The sequence below is a fragment of the Alligator sinensis genome, unplaced genomic scaffold, assembly GCF_000455745.1.
Source record: "Alligator sinensis unplaced genomic scaffold, ASM45574v1 scaffold939_1, whole genome shotgun sequence".
NCBI lineage: Eukaryota > Metazoa > Chordata > Crocodylia > Alligatoridae > Alligator > Alligator sinensis.
In genome coordinates this window covers 2,909,247-2,915,165 of record NW_005841995.1, presented here as the reverse complement: position 1 = coordinate 2,915,165, position 5,919 = coordinate 2,909,247, and positions in this window count along the sequence as shown.

Sequence of the window (5,919 nt, the reverse complement as noted above, 5' to 3'; positions counted from 1 at the left end):
GTAATGAGCAGTTTTAAGATGGATTTGATGAAACTGGTATTTCGTCCATTAGGGTACCATGGTTTGAACTGATAGGTCTGCCGGGGTTTCCTTGTTCATGGATTTTGGAGAGCAGGTAAAAAGTCCCCGGATTGGGTAGTGGAGGGATCAGGATCTAAAGTTTTTCTTGTACTTCCGATGGAAATGATGTGATAGTGGTTTTGAGTTTTCCTTCTAGCTAGGAAGCCAGTGTGGAATGCCCAGGTAATTCATCCATTTTTGCAGTGGGTAATCCTGGATCTCATCCTGTAGTCCTTTTCCACTTATTGGTCCCTTCATTCTTTAATAAGAGCTTGAAGTAAGAACTGTAGAATTCAGTTCCTCTGTCACCAAAGACACATCTCCTGGTAGCATTTTTTTCTGCACCTAGTCAGGTGAAGCTCTAAAGCATCTAGGATCAGATCAGACAGAGGTTTGTTTAGCTAATCTGAGCAAAGGGGGCTAGATCACATTCTAGTACCATGTCTACCAGTCCCTGGAAAGCTAAGTACCCAGGGCAAGTTATTAGTCTGATGCAATCCAAAAAGGAACAAGCTGTAGATAACCAAAAATCTAGGGCAGTGGAAACATGTCATATCCAGTCTGATGAAAAAGCATTAGCTGGGATACAACTATACAGTGGTGGTAGATCAGCCAAGCCACTGAAAAAATAACTCACTTCCACTCAGTTCACATCAGTCCCAGAAATGAGTGGGTAGAGAACCTCTCTACCCACTCATTTCTGGGACTGATGTGAACTGAGTGAGTAGAGATGCCCTCAGCGGTTCACCTGGTACCATGCTCAAGACCTGGATTTCCTGTGCGCTCAAGGAGGACACTTTGGGTCACCCCAAAGGCATCCCCCACTACCTCATTTCTAGAATTTGCACAAATGGAGGGACATTGAGACTTATTTCCTTGGCAGCATGACTGTAACAATACAGACATATTCTCAGAGTCCCAAATGACAGATGCTAACTGAAAAGCATCTGCCATATCATAACCATGTTGGGGAGAGCTTCTAAGGGTTATAAAGGAGGATGAGATGGGGAGAAATCTGCTGTCAAATGTTCAAATATTGGTTTGTGTACGTGAGCTGTCTTCCCCCTTTAAAAAGGAATTTAAAGAAATACAGGGACTGAAAGAATACAAATATTAGACTTTCCAAGTGATTCACCTACTGATAAGTGACAAAACAAAAAGAAAATAAATAATTTCATCAGAGCAGAATTTCATCAAAGCAGGACAGCTTGGTTTAAATTTAGTTATTTCTGCTGGGAATGTCTCACATTTAGGTTTCCAATCTAATTTAATTCAAAATATACTCAGAAGAACAGTGCTGAAAAGAATATATTGGCTTGCATACTCGCTTCCTGTTGAAATTTACAATCCAGCAAATAATACACCAGATGAAATATACAGAGCATAGGTTGCTAATTTTTCACATCTCCCCCCCTTCTTGTTCACTTCATAATATTGCAACCACTAGCAAGTAGATCCATGCCTAAAGAAGCATTGGGCATGGATTTATTTTGGAGCATTTCATTCTAACTGAATACTCTGTGAAAAGAAAAGAGATGCTGAATCTGCATCCAGCATTTAATACCAGATCCTGACTTTTTTTCATGGTTCTGTTGTATTGATGCACAACAGAGTTTTCACCACAGTGTCTTCTGTGCTACCTACAGGGTGTGTGTACATGAGATGCTTTACTACACATTAGGCTAAACTAATGTACAATAAAGTGTCACTGTCTACATGTGCACAGCACTTACTGTGAAGTATAGTAGTCTAATGTACCATACAGATACAGGTACTAGCAAAACAGTGCGTTAACTAATGTGCCGTACCACACATGTAGATGCTGACTGGAAGCAAATTGCTTCTTGTCAGCCTAGGCAGCAGGACCACAAGGAATGGGAAGAGCTGATCTGGCTTTGCAGGATGCTGCCTGGCAGCCATGTGGAGATCAGGACCCCCACATGGCTAGGAGGCAGCTTCCCAGCAGCAAGACAGCTCTCCCAGCCACATGGAGATCAGGACCCACCCTTTCTCCATGTGGCTGGGAGGCAGCTGCTCGCCCATCCAGAACAGCTCCTTCCCCCACCTCAGGGCCGACCTGATTTCCCCCCAGCTGGGACACAGCTGCCTGCTAACCCTGAAGCTCCCCCTGGCCGCTGCAAGGGGGTCAAAGCAGGGCAGGAGCAGCCCTGGAGTGGGCTCAATTGGCTCTCCATGGGTGTGTCCACACATACAGGCATGTGCACTTGCAGCAGCTCAAATAGAAGTGGCACAAATTTGAGCCAGGGATTTTTGCCTGAGTGCACATGCTCAGACATGCGCTTTGGTATGGGGCAAATTGTGCTACTTGGGGCAAAATAACCCTGCCTGGCTCCTCCCAGATCTGCAGCCAGGGGGTGCTAGAGCCTGCAGCTAGCACCTGTGCTGTCCCAGCAGTTATAAAAACCCACCCTGGCAAGTAGCTCAGGGCTATTCACTGCCAGAAGCTTCTGGGGGAAAAGCCTCTGGGTGGAAGTTGGCCATGCCCCTTCCTGTCCCCGGGTGTTGCTGTTGCTAGCTTGGTTTTAGGAGCTTTTGTGGAAAAGATGGCCAGGCCCTTTCCTGTCTCTGGCTATTGCTAGCTGCTGGCTTGTTCTCAGAGCTTCTGGGGGCAAGTTGGCCACCCCCCTTCCTGTCTTGGGCTGCTGCTGCTGTTGGTGCTGCCCCCCCCACGGTGGGTCCTCTGCTGCATGCCGCTGCCCCCTTATTGGGGATCGGCCCACTGCACTGCACCGCACCCCAGCTTCTGCACCCCTGTTTCGGCCTGCTGCCCAGCCCACCACCAAGCCGCAGTCAGAGGACAGCCTGGGAAGGGAGCCTGCACTGCCTGTGGGCCCCTCCCCCACCATCACTGCCAGAGCCTAAAGGTGCCTTGTCTGTCCCAGCTGCCTTGGCAGGCCACCCCCCACCTTCACCTCCACTTTCACCTGAAGCACACCCTGAGTGGCTGAACTAGATGGCTGCTACCACCACTGCTGCAGTTACTGCTGCCCCCTGTTCTGCTGCTGCCCCCTCTCAGGAGAGAGGGAGATTCCCTGCTGTACCACTTTGCACCACTCAACACCACACCTGCACTGGATTACTCCCTAACTGACTGATTGCTCCTGCACTCCCCCACAGCTGCCTCACTGCATCTGATTCTGCTCTTTTCCTGCCTATTGCCCTGCTGCTGAGTGACTGGCTGGAGGCCTGAGGGGTTCCTGGACTGATTTTTTCAACAAACAAAGCCCCTCTACTACTCCAGCTATCTCTTACATCTACTTCAGCATCCTTCCCTGTGTGTTTTTGCCCTTGTGTGGTAAGTCCTGTGGTCCACTCCCCCGGCCTGGTGTTTGTTGTATGGCTGAGTAAGACAGCTTGAGTCTCCCCAGCCCTTGAGTGTGTGTTGCCCCGTCCCCCACATTCCCCAAGCACAGCCCTCCTGGGTTTTTTTCCTGTGGGACTGTACCTCAGTGAGCTTCAGCCCCCTTCCCCCCACCATTACCCTCACATTCCCAGTCAGCCCCTATTAGATTCACCAGCCCCATTGTGTATTTTGGTTTTCTTTATTGTTTTCCCCTCCCTCACATGAAGCAATGACACAGCAGGAACTTTCTGGAGGAGGGCAGATGCCCCCATAGAGCCTCCTGCAGCCCCCACTATGGGGGCAGATCTAAGCCAAGCCCCTGAGGGTATGCATGCCCCTGCAGCTCCCACCCCGGAGGCAGAGTCCAAATGACCTGCCAGAGTTCCACTTGCCACCTGTCTGGTTATAGGCTTACAGGGAAAACCCTACGAGGACTGACTGAAGGTCCTGAATCTCTTCAGCCTCTGCGAGAGAAGGCTGAGAGGTGATTTTGTGGCCATCTACAAACTCATCTCGGGGGACAGCAGGAAACAGGGGATACGATGTTTACCAGGGTGCCCATCAGGATAACTAGAAACAATGGCAACAAACTGAAGGAGAGCAAATTTAGATTGGACATCAGGAAAAAATTCTTTACAGTGAGGAATGCCAAAATATGGAATATGCTTCCAAGGGAGGTGGTGCTCTTCAATACCACCAAGCAAGTCACAGTGGGGTCAAAACTGCAGGTATGCTAGCCCCTGCTGAGGCAATGAAGCCTGCCTGCAGTTTTGACCCCACTCCCCTTTCTTGGAGGTATTACAGAGAAGATTAGACAAATACCTGGCTGGGGTCATCTGACCCCAGTGCTCTTTCCTGCCCAGCTAGGGGGTCTTCCCTGGCCAGCCTCCCCCTCCCATCCCCCGGAGGGGTTCCCAAGCCCCCTGCCCCACCATCAGAGACCAGGGGCAAGGGCAGTGGGAAGGGCTCCTCTTCAGCCTCCTCCACAGCTGGGCATGGGAAGGGCAAGGGCCCCACCCCCAAGCCTAGACCACCAGTGCCTGGGGGGACCAGGTGTGCCACAGCAACCAGCACACCCACTCAGCCAGTCCCTGGCCCTAGCCCCAGCCCCACCGATGCAGCCCCCCCAGTGGGGGAACCTCAGCTATGCACAGGCAGCTGCTGGGTGACCCAAAGCCACCAGGCCTGGAGCCTCCACTGCCAGCCCTTCCAGCTCGGGTGACGGGGCCCCCTTTACAGCACTCACCCGGAGGCATGCCACAACTGCCCAAGTGGGAGAACCTGCACTTTGAGACCTGGTTGCAGGCCCTGGCTCGGGTAGTGGGGGCCACCAAGATTGTGGCAGCCTCCCATTTTCATGGCAAGGGGGTCTTTTTCCTTGTCTTGGAGGACATCACACAAAAGTGGGTGGAGAGAGGGCTTGTGGTGGAAGGAGAGTACATCCCCCTTGAGCCCCTAGAAAAGCTGGGGACCAGGGTAGTCCTCAGCTCCATTCCTCCCTATATCCCTAATTGGATCCTGCTCCCCCAGCTCCAAACCCAAGGGAGGGTTATCTCCCCGGTGGTGGCCCTCTCGCTGGGGTGCCGAGACCCTGGCTGCAATGCCCGGATTCATAGGCAGGCCCAGTTTCATAGACAACCTCTACGCTTATAAGAGGGTTAGCTGGTGGACTCCACACTGGGCATTGAAGTGCACCAGTCCCACTGAACCTGAACTTCACTCCCACCTTTTTATTTTTGGGCACCCCATCCATGACCCCACCAAGTTCCAGGTTGCTTCTAACTGTCAAAGCATGTCCTCCTGGCCCCAAGTGGCCAGGAGGTCAGCCACCTCCAGCTGGGTTCCGGGTGCCAGCTCTGACCAGGCTTCTCTGCCTGGGTGCTGCTACTTGCCTTCCTAGCAGGAATTCTGATGTTCCCTATTTAAAAATTGCAAAATCCCTGATATAAAAAATCCCAGAGTCACTCTTTAAAATACCCCAAAATCCATGTTCTTCCACAAGTAAAACAAAAGACCACTAGACATATATATGTAGAGAGAGAGATCAAATCGGTTGGGCAATGTTTTATTGATATATTTACAATTTAAAAGCAATTTGGAAGCCTACCAGTGCCTCTATCAACATAATAAAATAAATTATAAATATCTATATGGTTTGGCATTGACTTTTGGCTTTTTTGTCATAGAAAAATCAGAGCTTCCCCTACCCCCTTTGCTCACCTGGATGTGCAGTGTTGAGCAGCACTGATATGCCAGTGCCCCGCAACTGCCCTTGACCCTCACTCTCAACCCACAGCTGCCCCCATCCCAGTCCCCTCACTCCTGACCCACAGGGACAGGTATGTGGGTGAGGGGTAGCCTGGGGTGTGAAGTTTGTGGATGGATTGTGGGGGGACTGTGGGTGTGGGGGGGCATATAGGGGGTGAGTCCCCTGCTCCCCACAGGGCACAGCCCCCCTGCACAGCTCATGAGCTGCACTCCCACAGGGCCACAGC